The sequence below is a fragment of the Musca domestica genome, unplaced genomic scaffold (genome assembly GCF_030504385.1).
Source record: "Musca domestica strain aabys unplaced genomic scaffold, Musca_domestica.polishedcontigs.V.1.1 4, whole genome shotgun sequence".
NCBI classification, from domain to species: domain Eukaryota; kingdom Metazoa; phylum Arthropoda; class Insecta; order Diptera; family Muscidae; genus Musca; species Musca domestica.
In genome coordinates, this window is record NW_026712328.1 from 9,215,702 (window position 1) to 9,230,987 (window position 15,286).

General features: G+C 33.6%; 2 protein-coding genes and 1 long non-coding RNA gene across 6 annotated transcripts in view; 1 reads left to right on the forward strand and 2 right to left on the reverse strand.

Moving 5' to 3' along the window:
• The window catches only part of LOC101896953 (hemicentin-1), a 1,222,160-nt gene that overhangs the window by 491,005 nt on the left and 715,869 nt on the right, over positions 1–15,286 (reverse strand). The window lies entirely within an intron of this gene.
• The window catches only part of LOC101900767 (uncharacterized), a 38,486-nt gene continuing 24,757 nt past the window's right edge, over positions 1,558–15,286 (forward strand). The window contains exon 1 of the mRNA XM_059126815.1: positions 1,558–1,759. The gene's annotated coding sequence lies outside the window, so the exon portion shown is untranslated. The remainder of the gene's footprint in view (positions 1,760–15,286) is intronic.
• Positions 3,132–3,890, reverse strand: LOC131804239 (uncharacterized). The gene is made up of 2 exons (XR_009343000.1): positions 3,502–3,890; positions 3,132–3,448 (listed from the first exon to the last, which is right to left on the reverse strand). It is a non-coding gene; the product is annotated as an uncharacterized LOC131804239 (long non-coding RNA).

Consider the following 15,286-nt stretch of genomic DNA (forward strand, 5'->3'; position numbering starts at 1 on the left):
GCAAAAACCCACAAATGTTTACTACAATAACAAGTTATCACATTCTTCCGTTACGTTCCGACCACGACGTGGAAATACAACACTGTTGTCACTTATGACATCAAAATATGCTAAAGGTTTTACAACACTGCATGCAAAAGTGTCAACAGTGTTGTATTTTTTGCCGAAGACAAAACCAAACTTTGGATCTTTTTTAGGATTTATAGCTCAGTTATACGGAATAAAATCTCCACTAGATTTTAAAAAATCCCGTACAAATATCGCAGAATTAGATAACGTTTATGATGTTTAAGCAACAAATCCTTAAATTTTTGATATGTTCCAGAATCTGAAAATAACATTTTTTTCTTTATGTTATCGGCAAAAATAAGTCTACAATAGGGTATACTACCCTGTAGTTTTAAGACAGAGCATATCTCAACATTTGAATACGCATTATTTGATTTCTGTAGGAATCATTGCTACTTTATTTCCTTATTTTGCTTATTTTTTCACATGAGGTTTTGTAGTTTAACTTTCTTCATGTCGGTTTATTTGACGTGTATGCAAATGATTTGACAAGTTTAACCTTGACCCAGTTAGTGTTAACGTACTATTACTGCAAAATTAGTATTTTCTTTGTGATAACTCAAAATGCAAAATATAACGTTAACTCATATGAAGTGTTACTTTTGATTTTTTGGAAGTGTTCAGATTTATGTTTAAAAAACAGTGTTGCATTTGAGGATTTGTGCCGGTTTTAAAATAAGTAAAGATTCATTTTGTATGACAAATCTGGCTGATTTTGATGAAATTAAGAAAATAAAACCCGATAATGCGCTAAGTCCTGATAAAGAACTTCAATATAAATGGACTATTATATTTGCATACCAAACGATTTCATTTTATTTATGATTTAAAGTATTTGGTATGCCTGAAAATGAAAGTATACACTATTTTCTTATGTTGTCAATTTGCTGAAATTTGCGTAAAAATCCAGAAACAAAAGAAAGTAAATTAGGCGCGTTTATACTTGCGGTGCAAAATCGACTCGATTTTATGAACTCATAGAACACAAAAAGTAAAGCGGGTACACGAATAAACCCATTCATACGACGCTATATGTAATTCATAGTTACCTAGTTCATTCTCTCTTAATTTTTGTTTGCAAGAATCTAAAATTTTTACTAAGATACAATTCCTTTATGTTATCGAGAAAAATAAAAAAATTAGTAACTTCTTGCAGTACTGGAACAAAGCTACAAAATATTTATAAATCCACACAGGATATATGCATACATCTTTAAATTTTTTTAATGTTGTTAGATTTTCACATATTTTAAGATTTTTATCTTTTCAAAGTTGACATGAGATTCATTTTACTTGGTTCCTTCTGCTAAAGGGGAAAACATTGGGGCTTATATCATGATTTCTTTAAATCGAGTCGATTTCGGACCGAAGGTTTCGGCATGAAAAATACATCTCTGTTGATATTTTTCATAGGCAACAGTGTTGTAGTTTAATGTTGCGTGAAGCCATATTATGCAAGTTTTTCAAAAGCGCGTCATTCGTTGTTACTGTGTGAAATAAATCGGAGTGGTTTTTACAGTTTATAGCGCAATTTCCAATTATAAAAATAAAAGAAAAAATTTAAAATAAAGTTGCTGCAGAATTAAAAAAAGACGTTTTGAAGAGCAAGTGTGTCTTCCCTCTCTTATAAAAAGAAGAAAACCAGGAGGTTTTATAGAAATCGGTGCGTCTGCTGAAGAAGTATTAAAATGTAAGTAACTGCACAGTTAATTAAGCATAAGAAACAAATTATTTATTATAAAAGATGGAGTAAGATTGGAGGTGGGGTAGTCTCCGGGACCATGATCACAACAATATATAGGTTTCCCGGGGGAAGTCTATACTTCCCGGGATATGGGTCTTGACTTTTAGGAAATTTCCTACAATAGTACCTTTGGGTTTATAATGGGCTCCTCTCGGATCGGGCTGATATTTTTACCATAGTAAGTCCTTGGCTTCCTGATCACAACGATATTGATATTTCTGGGGGAAGTCCATACTTCCCGAGAACTGTATCCTGACTTTTTGATATATATCACTATTATTAACTCTTCTATATTGTCCGCATTATAAAGTACTCTTCGTGAGCTTTAAAATGATATGCATATTGTTATAGCAGTAATAATGGTGATTTTCCGAAAAGTCAAGGCCCATTTCTCGGGAAGTATGGACTTCCCCTCGAAAATATGTATGTCGTTGTGGTCAGGAAGCTGAGGACTAACTATGGCAAAAATTTCAGCCCGATCAAAGCTGGAGCTCCCAAAAGACATTTAACTCTTTTCGTTTTTATCCCCTCATACGATGAAAATGTCCCAATTCGAAATAATAGTGTTAGACCCCACACGTGTTAAGAGTAAACCCGTTTCAGACAATTTGGAGTCGCTTTAGCAATGTCCGTCCGTCTGTCTGGCTGGCTGGTGAGCTCGACAACTCTCAAACGGAGCCCCAGATCTGGCCCAAATTCGGCTCACAGTAGTTTTTTGACCAAACTTAGTTTTAGTTCGAAAATGGCTTATATCGGTCCACTCTTTGATATATCCCCCACACAACAATACCACCCGATTGTTGGTATTTTAAAGATTTCAGCTTCATTTTTCGACGGAAACAGTCCTATTCAATATCTTTTTAGGTGGCAGGCCTTCGGCCGTGACTTGAGATTTTCTCCTCTGGGGTATTTCCAACACAGGCTACGGGATCCAAAGTATATCTATATTCATTACATTTTTAAGTTGGCCGACCTTTGGCCATATTTTATGTTATACCATTTTGGAAAGGTTAAAAGGTACGATTTAATTTGGTACCAATATTGCGAAACCCCATAATGGGTAGTGTTTTACAAAAAAACCCATTTTGAAAACAGGTATTTTGGAAATATCTCCTAAAGCGATAGAAATAATACCGCCATGTTACTACTTGTTCAAAATAAGCTTTCCAACGATACCCATATTGTAGTTATCGGTTCCGGAAAGCCAGGCCGTTTCCCACGAAAAAAGTACTTTCCTGTGATCAGGACAACAATTTCAACCACTGCAAAAAAATTCTAGAGTTTTTACTAAAATAGAGATAAGCCAAACTCCTCAGAATAACATCCTTTATGATTTTTTATTTGAAAATTCTCCAACATAAACATGACTAATGTGTGAGTTTTCAAGCAGGATAGAGATCAAAACAATTTATAAAACTGAATTCCCTCCAATCCAATGAATTGTATTTATTTTCAAATTTTATGTTTGGAAAAAATTCCGAACATCAAAATTTCCAACAAAATCTAATTATTTTTGGATTGAAGAAGCGCTAGACATTATTTAATCATACACGCACACGAAATGTTCAGCGGCAGCAGCAGTTTGGCAGTAAAATGTATGAGCCGCATTACCAATTTTAAAAAAAACCAAAAAATCTGGCAAAAAAAATGGGTTAATCAATGCAAACAATTTATAAACATTAACATACACTTTTTATATCCATCTATGCATATATTTCCCTTCACCCAGTAGTTTAGGAAGGTTTACGCGTTGAAATACATTTCTGATTAACAATATTTTCTAATAATTATCCGCTAACTCACTTTAACTATTCACGTACAATATTTTGTTTACTTTGCGTTCTCCTTTTTCGAAAGTATTGTTCAGGGAACTAAAATTTTATTTCGATCATTGCTTTTGTTACTTTATTCGCGTTTAGGGATATTCAAGTCGATTATCGACAGCGATAAGCGCTATTCTTTGTTGGACAACAGAGCCGATGTTACATGATCAATTCATCAAAATCAATGTTTAGTTTTCCGAACAATACACTTGAAAGAAGAGAGCGCAATGTAAATAAAATATTGTAGATGAATATTCAAGGTGAGGTAATAGATAATTATTATGAAATATTGTTGATCTAAAAATTTATTTCAGCGTGCAAACCTTCCTTACCTGGTGTGTAAAGGGAAAATTGTAATGAAAAGTGTGTGAGTGTTTATGAATCATTTGCCATGATTAACCCTTTTTTGTCATGTTTTTTTTTTTGGTTTTCAATATTTGTATGCTTTGTAAGCGGCCCATACATTTACTGCCAAACTGCTGCTGTCGATGAACCCTTTGTATGCGTGTGTGATTAAATAATGTCTGGCGCTCCTTCAATTCAAAATAATTAGATTTTGATTCAATTTTGGTGTTCGGACTTTTTATTTTCATAAATTGATTATTAAAAGATTTGAAAATTAATACAATTCATTGGATTGAAATGATTTTAGTTCTATACACAAGGGCGGCCCAGGCGGTTAATGTTGAAGAGGGGGGACAGCTTGAAAATTTTAGAAAAAAAAACTCAAAATGTAGCCTGCAATTCTGGTATTTAAAGACAGTCTGACATTTAAGGACAGTCCTATGTATCTTCTCCTATGTTACAAACTAACACTATGTGGTGTAGGGTATAAATAGTTTAAGTAGATATAAAGCGGCACACATCACATTACACGATGAAAATAGGTAAAATTTTTCATTTATTGCAGTGTTAGCGTTTTTATTATTGAAAAATAGTTATGTATCTTTTTTTATTAAACATTTTGGATTATTAAAGCCTACTTGCATCATAAGTTTACTCTATTATAGTGAACAGTACTTTTTTTGGTTTGCGTTCCATATTTATTAACGTACTTTATGTGTCCTCTTTTTATTGCTGGTTCTCGTTGTCCACTATGTTGATTTGTTTAAAGTCATAGAAGCGCAGGTGAGGTTTTAAATGAAGAAAATCGTTAAGACAGTAAGTAGTAATTTCGGCCGTGCCGAACTATTTATACCCTTAACCACTATGTTTATCAATGTTGATTGTGGCAGAAACTTTCAAAATACCGAAATTCGGGAGGTACCGATGTATGGGGGCTATACGGAAACGGGGACCAGCATAGGCAATTTTCTATCATAGGCTGTAATACCCATTTCGGACTTCAAATACGAAATTTGGAACAGTTCCGGTTAATAGTGTCGCTAAAATCATCAAAATACCGAATATCGGGATGTACCGTTATATGGGTGCTATACGAAGCCGTGGACCTGAATGTGCAATTTTGTGTCATATGCTGTAGAACCTATTCCGAACTTCATATACGAAATTTGGAACAGTTCCGGTTAATATGTAGCTTAAATCATCGAAATTACCGAATATTGGGAGGTACAGTTATATGGGAGCTATACGAAAACGTGGGCCGACATGGCCCATTTACGAACTTAACATGCCTACTGACAAAATAAACATGTGTGCAAAATTTAGCCTTCTATCTCATTTCGTTCGAATGATAGCGTAATTACAACAGACAGACAGACGGACATCGATAAATCGACTTAGAATTTTACGATGATCCAAAATATATATACTTTGTGGGGTCTAACATGAGAATTTCGAGGAGTTACAAACGGAATGACAAACTTAATATACCCTCCATAGTATGGCGGAGGGTATAAAAACACTTTCTATTAAAGTTTCGATTTTAACACTTAGGCAGAAAAGGAAACTTGTTGAACTAAGTTTTAATAACAGCAGCATTTGGGGTAATTGGGACCAGGCAAGGCTAAATTCAATCAAACAAAATAATGCACATATAAGTGCATTCACTCTTATGATCAGTGCACACGATCCATATATAGGCCGACTCTTATCGCGGAGTTCGTACGGCGCGACATTCAAAACCTCATAGAGAGAGGTTTGTGATATTCTGGTCAGGAATTTAAATCCGTGCCAGACAGGTAGGCTTCCACTATTCCAAATAATTTACATTTATTTTTGTCCTACATGGGGTCACAACTTTTGAGTCGATGTCTAAATGTACTCTATTTTCAACCAAAAATGTTGGTCACCGTAAGAATAGATGAAATAACCATATACATTTTTAAAAACAACACAAAAATTTTTGGTTTTATTTTACTAATAAATATTCATAAAATATTATTACTGTTTTTAAAACATAATTTGGATGTTATTGAAAAATTGATCAAAACACACATTAATGAAGTGTTCCTTAAATTCCGCACAAGGTGTAGGTAGTTTTTAACAAATATAAAAAACCTGCAAAAGAAAAATGCTTAATATTTGCAAACGATGATCAACGAACATGCACTTAAACTTTCCATTTGAATTTCGATGAACTGGGCCTCCTGGCATTTGATTTTATTTTACTCCTCAGGTAAGCAAGATTTTCATTGTGAAAAACACTGTAAATGGTCAATATTTTTCAAACGTTATCCATTTACGTATATTTTGTTCCAATGTTTTGTTTATTACTTCGCGCCCCTTTCAAATAAAATTATTGTATAGGGAGCAATAAATTGATTTTGTTCTCTTCTTTTGCTATTTATCGATTCGATTTTGAGATTGTATCGACTTTCGACACAACATTATGTAACCGCGGCCCTGCATCAAACATACAAACGGTGATCGTTGATGTCATTGGTCGTGCTACATTATAGGTGTGTCTGGTTACTTTTCCAGCAAGAATTGTCCAGCAACTTCTTTCTGAGAGAGTAAGGTAGTTTATTTCTCTTTGCAAGGAAAATGCGAAAAGTAAACAGACGATATTCCTGCAGAAGCTTGCAACTAATCAGCTGATTTATCAAAACAAACCAATTTGTCCCCCATAAGGAGAATTAAAACAAAGGAACCAATACTAATTTTACAAGTTTTTTAAATAAAAATGTTGGAATAGTCTTTTATTTTCTTATTACATATTAACATTTACGTTTTTCACATTTTGTAAAGTTGTTCTCCAAAAACAATTAGTCTTGCTTATTCCAAAACAATATTTTAAAACTAAATCACAAAAAGAAGTAAATAAACAATAGAAACATCTGATTGAATGTCGATGAATGAGAAGAAGAAGAGTTGCAAGAGATTGCAAGAAGAAATTTTTCCAGCAAGAATTTGCAAACTCTAGCTGAAAGAACTGTCAAAATTTCTCTCTCCAACCGCTCTCTTTTGCAGAACTTCGGGTTAACAGACGACTTCCAGTAACATTTGTAACAATTGTTACAAACTTTAGGGTAACCAGACACACCTTATGTCGAAAATATATTTCCATATCCCTGTTACTCAAATCGAATTAAATAGCAAAACAAAGAACAAAATCAATTTCGGGTTCCCTATACAATAATTTATTTAACATTAGAACAAAATCAACGTAAATGGATAATGTTTGGAAAATATTGACCATTTGCAGTGTTTCTCACAATGAAAATCTTGCTTACCTGAGGAGTAAAATGAAATCAAATGCCAGGAAGCTCAGTTCATCAAAATTCAATGGAAAGTGTAAGTACACGTTTGTAGATCATCGTTTACAATTATTAAACATTTTACTTTTGCAGATTTTTTCATGTTTAAAAACTACCTACAATTGTGCGGAATTTAAGAAACACTTCGCTTGGAGTACCTGAAATCATTGGATCAAAAGAAGAAAATCATGGAAATGACGAGTGCCCATATGCTGCTTGTCTTCAAGAGTTATTGAAATTCATGATTTGAGTACAAACTTTTTTGCTTTTTGCGTATTAATGTGTGTTTGATCAATTTATCAACATCCAAATTATGTTATAAACAGTGATAAAAAATTTTGGATTATTGTTCTTAAAAGAAACAAAACACTGTTGTGTTGTTCTTAAAAATGCATATGGTTATTTCCCATATACTTTCGGTGACCAATAATTTTGGTTGAAAATAGAGTACATCGCTGAAAAGTTGCGACCCCATATAGGACAAAAATAATGTAAATTATTTGGAGCTACACTTGAATAGTGGAAACCCACCTGTCTAACACCCAAAAAATCTTTATTTAAATTCCTGACCAGAATATCACAAACCGGGTGCTCTGCTCATAAGTCTTATTTATGTCTTTGTGTTTGCGGGAGTCCATGCACTTATATATGCATTATTATACCCTCCACCATACATAGTATGGAGGGTATATTAAGTTTGTCATTCCGTTTGTAACACCTCGAAATATACATTTTAGACCCCACAAAGTATATATATTCTTGATCAGCGTAAAATAAGTTTACTCTATTATAGTGAACAGTACTTTTTTGGTTTGCGTTCCATATTTTATTAACGTACTTATGTGTCCTCTTTTTATTGCTGGTTCTCGTTGTCCACTATGTTGATTTGTTTAAAGTCATAGAAGCGCAGGTGAGGTTTTAAATGAAGAAAATCGTTAAGACAGTAAGTAGTAATTTCGGCCGTGCCGAACTATTTATACCCTTAACCACTATGTTTATCAATGTTGATTGTGGCAGAAACTTTCAAAATACCGAAATTCGGGAGGTACCGATGTATGGGGCTATACGGAAACGGGGACCAGCATAGGCAATTTTCTATCATAGGCTGTAATACCCATTTCGGACTTCAAATACGAAATTTGGAACAGTTCCGGTTAATAATGTCGCTAAAATCATCAAAATACCGAATATCGGGATGTACCGTTATATGGGTGCTATACGAAGCCGTGGACCTGAATGTGCAATTTGTGTCATATGCTGTAGAACCTATTCCGAACTTCATATACGAATTTGGAACAGTTCCGGTTAATATGTAGCTTAAATCATCGAAATACCGAATATTGGGAGGTACAGTTATATGGGAGCTATACGAAAACGTGGGCCGACATGGCCCATTTACGAACTTAACATGCCTACTGACAAAATAAACATGTGTGCAAAATTTTAGCCTTCTATCTCATTTCGTTCGAATGATAGCGTAATTACAACAGACAGACAGACGGACATCGATAAATCGACTTAGAATTTTACGATGATCCAAAATATATATACTTTGTGGGGTCTAACATGAGAATTTCGAGGAGTTACAAACGGAATGACAAACTTAATATACCCTCCATAGTATGGCGGAGGGTATAAAAACACTTTCTATTAAAGTTTCGATTTTAACACTTAGGCAGAAAAGGAAACTTGTTGAACTAAGTTTTAATAACAGCAGCATTTGGGGTAATTGGGACCAGGCAAGGCTAAATTCATCAAACAAAATAATGCACATATAAGTGCATTCACTCTTATGATCAGTGCACACGATCCATATATAGGCCGACTCTTATCGCGGAGTTCGTACGGCGCGACATTCAAAACCTCATAGAGAGAGGTTTGTGATATTCTGGTCAGGAATTTAAATCCGTGCCAGACAGGTAGGCTTTCCACTATTCCAAATAATTTACATTTATTTTTGTCCTACATGGGGTCACAACTTTTGAGTCGATGTCTAAATGTACTCTATTTTCAACCAAAATGTTGGTCACCGTAAGAATAGATGAAATAACCATATACATTTTTAAAACCAACACAAAAATTTTTGGTTTTATTTTACTAATAAATATTCATAAAATATTATTACTGTTTTTAAAACATAATTTGGATGTTATTGAAAAATTGATCAAAACACACATTAATGAAGTGTTCCTTAAATTCCGCACAAGGTGTAGGTAGTTTTTAACAAATATAAAAAACCTGCAAAAGAAAAATGCTTAATATTTGCAAACGATGATCAACGAACATGCACTTAAACTTTCCATTTGAATTTCGATGAACTGGGCCTCCTGGCATTTGATTTTATTTTACTCCTCAGGTAAGCAAGATTTCATTGTGAAAAACACTGTAAATGGTCAATATTTTTCAAACGTTATCCATTTACGTATATTTTGTTCCAATGTTTTGTTTATTACTTCACGCCCTTTCAAATAAAATTATTGTATAGGGAGCAATAAATTGATTTGTTCTCTTCTTTGCTATTTATCGATTCGATTTTGAGATTGTATCGACTTTCGACACAACATTATGTAACCGCGGCCCTGCATCAAACATACAAACGGTGATCGTTGATGTCATTGGTCGTGCTACATTATAGGTGTGTCTGGTTACTTTTCCAGCAAGAATTGTCCAGCAACTTCTTTCTGAGAGAGTAAGGTAGTTTATTCTCTTTTGCAAGGAAAATGCGAAAAGTAAAAAGACGATATTCCTGCAGAAGCTTGCAACTAATCAGCTGATTTATCAAAACAAACCAATTTGTCCCCCATAAGGAGAATTAAAACAAAGGAACCAATACTAATTTTACAAGTTTTTTAAATAAAAATGTTGGAAATAGTCTTTTATTTTCTTATTACATATTAACATTTACGTTTTTCACATTTTGTAAAGTTGTTCTCCAAAAACAATTAGTCTTGCTTATTCCAAAACAATATTTTAAAACTAAAATCACAAAAAGAAGTAAATAAACAATAGAAAACATCTGATTGAATGTCGATGAATGAGAAGAAGAAGAGTTGCAAGAGATTGCAAGAAGAAATTTTTCCAGCAAGAATTTGCAAACTCTAGCTGAAAGAACTGTCAAAATTTCTCTCTCCAACCGCTCTCTTTTGCAGAACTTTCGGGTTAACAGACGACTTCCAGTAACAATTTGTAACAATTGTTACAAACTTTAGGGTAACCAGACACACCTTATGTCGAAAATATATTTCCATATCCCTGTTACTCAAAATCGAATTAAATAGCAAAACAAAGAACAAAATCAATTTCGTGTTCCCTATACAATAATTTTATTTTAACATTAGAACAAAATCAACGTAAATGGATAATGTTTGGAAAATATTGACCATTTGCAGTGTTTCTCACAATGAAAATCTTGCTTACCTGAGGAGTAAAATGAAATCAAATGCCAGGAAGCTCAGTTCATCAAAATTCAATGGAAAGTGTAAGTACACGTTCGTAGATCATCGTTTACAATTATTAAACATTTTACTTTTGCAGATTTTTTCATGTTTAAAAAACTACCTACAATTGTGCGGAATTTAAGAAACACTTCGCTTGGAGTACCTGAAATCATTGGATCAAAAGAAGAAAATCATGGAAATGACGAGTGCCCATATGCTGCTTGTCTTCAAGAGTTTATTGAAATTCATGATTTGAGTACAAACTTTTTTGCTTTTGGCGTATTAATATGTGTATTGTGATCAATTTATCAACATCCAAATTATGTTATAAAACAGTGATAAAAAATTTTGGATTATTGTTCTTAAAAGAAACAAAACACTGTTGTGTTGTTCTTAAAAATGCATATGGTTATTTCCCATATACTTTCGGTGACCAATAATTTTGGTTGAAAATAGAGTACATCGGCTGAAAAGTTGCGACCCCATATAGGACAAAAATAAATGTAAATTATTTGGAGCTACACTTGAATAGTGGAAACCCCCTGTCTAACACCCAAAAAATCTTTATTTAAATTCCTGACCAGAATATCACAAACCGGGTGCTCTGCTCATAAGTCTTATTTATGTCTTTGTGTTTGCGGGAGTCCATGCACTTATATATGCATTATTATACCCTCCACCATACATAGTATGGAGGGTATATTAAGTTTGTCATTCCGTTTGTAACACCTCGAAATATACATTTTAGACCCCACAAAGTATATATATTCTTGATCAGCGTAAAATAAGTTTACTCTATTATAGTGAACAGTACTTTTTTTGGTTTGCGTTCCATATTTTATTAACGTACTTTATGTGTCCTCTTTTTTATTGCTGGTTCTCGTTGTCCACTATGTTGATTTGTTTAAAGTCATAGAAGCGCAGGTGAGGTTTTAAATGAAGAAAATCGTTAAGACAGTAAGTAGTAATTTCGGCCGTGCCGAACTATTTATACCCTTAACCACTATGTTTATCAATGTTGATTGTGGCAGAAACTTTCAAAATACCGAAATTCGGGAGGTACCGATGTATGGGGGCTATACGGAAACGGGGACCAGCATAGGCAATTTTCTATCATAGGCTGTAATACCCATTTCGGACTTCAAATACGAAATTTGGAACAGTTCCGGTTAATAATGTCGCTAAAATCATCAAAATACCGAATATCGGGATGTACCGTTATATGGGTGCTATACGAAGCCGTGGACCTGAATGTGCAATTTTGTGTCATATGCTGTAGAACCTATTCCGAACTTCATATACGAAATTTGGAACAGTTCCGGTTAATATGTAGCTTAAATCATCGAAATACCGAATATTGGGAGGTACAGTTATATGGGAGCTATACGAAAACGTGGGCCGACATGGCCCATTTACGAACTTAACATGCCTACTGACAAAATAAACATGTGTGCAAAATTTTAGCCTTCTATCTCATTTCGTTCGAATGATAGCGTAATTACAACAGACAGACAGACGGACATCGATAAATCGACTTAGAATTTTACGATGATCCAAAATATATATACTTTGTGGGGTCTAACATGAGAATTTCGAGGAGTTACAAACGGAATGACAAACTTAATATACCCTCCATAGTATGGCGGAGGGTATAAAAACACTTTCTATTAAAGTTTCGATTTTAACACTTAGGCAGAAAAGGAAACTTGTTGAACTAAGTTTTAATAACAGCAGCATTTGGGGTAATTGGGACCAGGCAAGGCTAAATTCAATCAAACAAAATAATGCACATATAAGTGCATTCACTCTTATGATCAGTGCACACGATCCATATATAGGCCGACTCTTATCGCGGAGTTCGTACGGCGCGACATTCAAACCTCATAGAGAGAGGTTTGTGATATTCTGGTCAGGAATTTAAATCCGTGCCAGACAGGTAGGCTTTCCACTATTCCAAATAATTTACATTTATTTTGTCCTACATGGGGTCACAACTTTTGAGTCGATGTCTAAATGTACTCTATTTTCAACCAAAAATGTTGGTCACCGTAAGAATAGATGAAATAACCATATACATTTTAAAAACAACACAAAAATTTTTGGTTTTATTTTACTAATAAATATTCATAAAATATTATTACTGTTTTTAAAACATAATTTGGATGTTATTGAAAAATTGATCAAAACACACATTAATGAAGTGTTCCTTAAATTCCGCACAAGGTGTAGGTAGTTTTTAACAAATATAAAAAACCTGCAAAAGAAAAATGCTTAATATTTGCAAACGATGATCAACGAACATGCACTTAAACTTTCCATTTGAATTTCGATGAACTGGGCCTCCTGGCATTTGATTTTATTTTACTCCTCAGGTAAGCAAGATTTTCATTGTGAAAAACACTGTAAATGGTCAATATTTTTCAAACGTTATCCATTTACGTATATTTTGTTCAAATGTTTTGTTTATTACTTCGCGCCCTTTCAAATAAAATTATTGTATAGGGAGCAATAAATTGATTTTGTTCTCTTCTTTTGCTATTTATCGATTCGATTTTGAGATTGTATCGACTTTCGACACAACATTATGTAACCGCGGCCCTGCATCAAACATACAAACGGTGATCGTTGATGTCATTGGTCGTGCTACATTATAGGTGTGTCTGGTTACTTTTCCAGCAAGAATTGTCCAGCAACTTCTTTCTGAGAGAGTAAGGTAGTTTATTCTCTTTTGCAAGGAAAATGCGAAAAGTAAACAGACGATATTCCTGCAGAAGCTTGCAACTAATCAGCTGATTTATCAAAACAAACCAATTTGTCCCCCATAAGGAGAATTAAAACAAAGGAACCAATACTAATTTTACAAGTTTTTTAAATAAAAATGTTGGAAATAGTCTTTTATTTTCTTATTACATATTAACATTTACGTTTTTCACATTTTGTAAAGTTGTTCTCCAAAAACAATTAGTCTTGCTTATTCCAAAACAATATTTAAAACTAAATCACAAAAAGAAGTAAATAAACAATAGAAAACATCTGATTGAATGTCGATGAATGAGAAGAAGAAGAGTTGCAAGAGATTGCAAGAAGAAATTTTTCCAGCAAGAATTTGCAAACTCTAGCTGAAAGAACTGTCAAAATTTCTCTCTCCAACCGCTCTCTTTTGCAGAACTTTCGGGTTAACAGACGACTTCCAGTAACAATTTGTAACAATTGTTACAAACTTTAGGGTAACCAGACACACCTTATGTCGAAAATATATTTCCATAACCCTGTTACTCAAAATCGAATTAAATAGCAAAACAAAGAACAAAATCAATTTCGTGTTCCCTATACAATAATTTTATTTTAACATTAGAACAAAATCAACGTAAATGGATAATGTTTGGAAAATATTGACCATTTGCAGTGTTTCTCACAATGAAAATCTTGCTTACCTGAGGAGTAAAATGAAATCAAATGCCAGGAAGCTCAGTTCATCAAAATTCAATGGAAAGTGTAAGTACACGTTCGTAGATCATCGTTTACAATTATTAAACATTTTACTTTTGCAGATTTTTTCATGTTTAAAAAACTACCTACAATTGTGCGGAATTTAAGAAACACTTCGCTTGGAGTACCTGAAATCATTGGATCAAAAGAAGAAAATCATGGAAATGACGAGTGCCCATATGCTGCTTGTCTTCAAGAGTTTATTGAAATTCATGATTTGAGTACAAACTTTTTTGCTTTTTGCGTATTAATGTGTGTTTTGATCAATTTATCAACATCCAAATTATGTTATAAAACAGTGATAAAAAATTTTGGATTATTGTTCTTAAAAGAAACAAAACACTGTTGTGTTGTTCTTAAAAATGCATATGGTTATTTCCCATATACTTTCGGTGACCAATAATTTGGTTGAAAATAGAGTACATCGGCTGAAAAGTTGCGACCCCATATAGGACAAAAATAAATGTAAATTATTTGGAGCTACACTTGAATAGTGGAAACCCACCTGTCTAACACCCAAAAAATCTTTATTTAAATTCCTGACCAGAATATCACAAACCGGGTGCTCTGCTCATAAGTCTTATTTATGTCTTTGTGTTTGCGGAAGTCCATGCACTTATATATGCATTATTATACCCTCCACCATACATAGTATGGAGGGTATATTAAGTTTGTCATTCCGAAATATACATTTTAGACCCCACAAAGTATATATATTCTTGATCAGCGTAAAATAAGTTTACTCTATTATAGTGAACAGTACTTTTTTTGGTTTGCGTTCCATATTTTATTAACGTACTTTATGTGTCCTCTTTTTTATTGCTGGTTCTCGTTGTCCACTATGTTGATTTGTTTAAAGTCATAGAAGCGCAGGTGAGGTTTTAAATGAAGAAAATCGTTAAGACAGTAAGTAGTAATTTCGGCCGTGCCGAACTATTTATACCCTTAACCACTATGTTTATCAATGTTGATTGTGGCAGAAACTTTCAAAATACCGAAATTCGGGAGGTACCGATGTATGGGGGCTATACGGAAACGGGGACCAGCATAGGCAATTTTCTATCA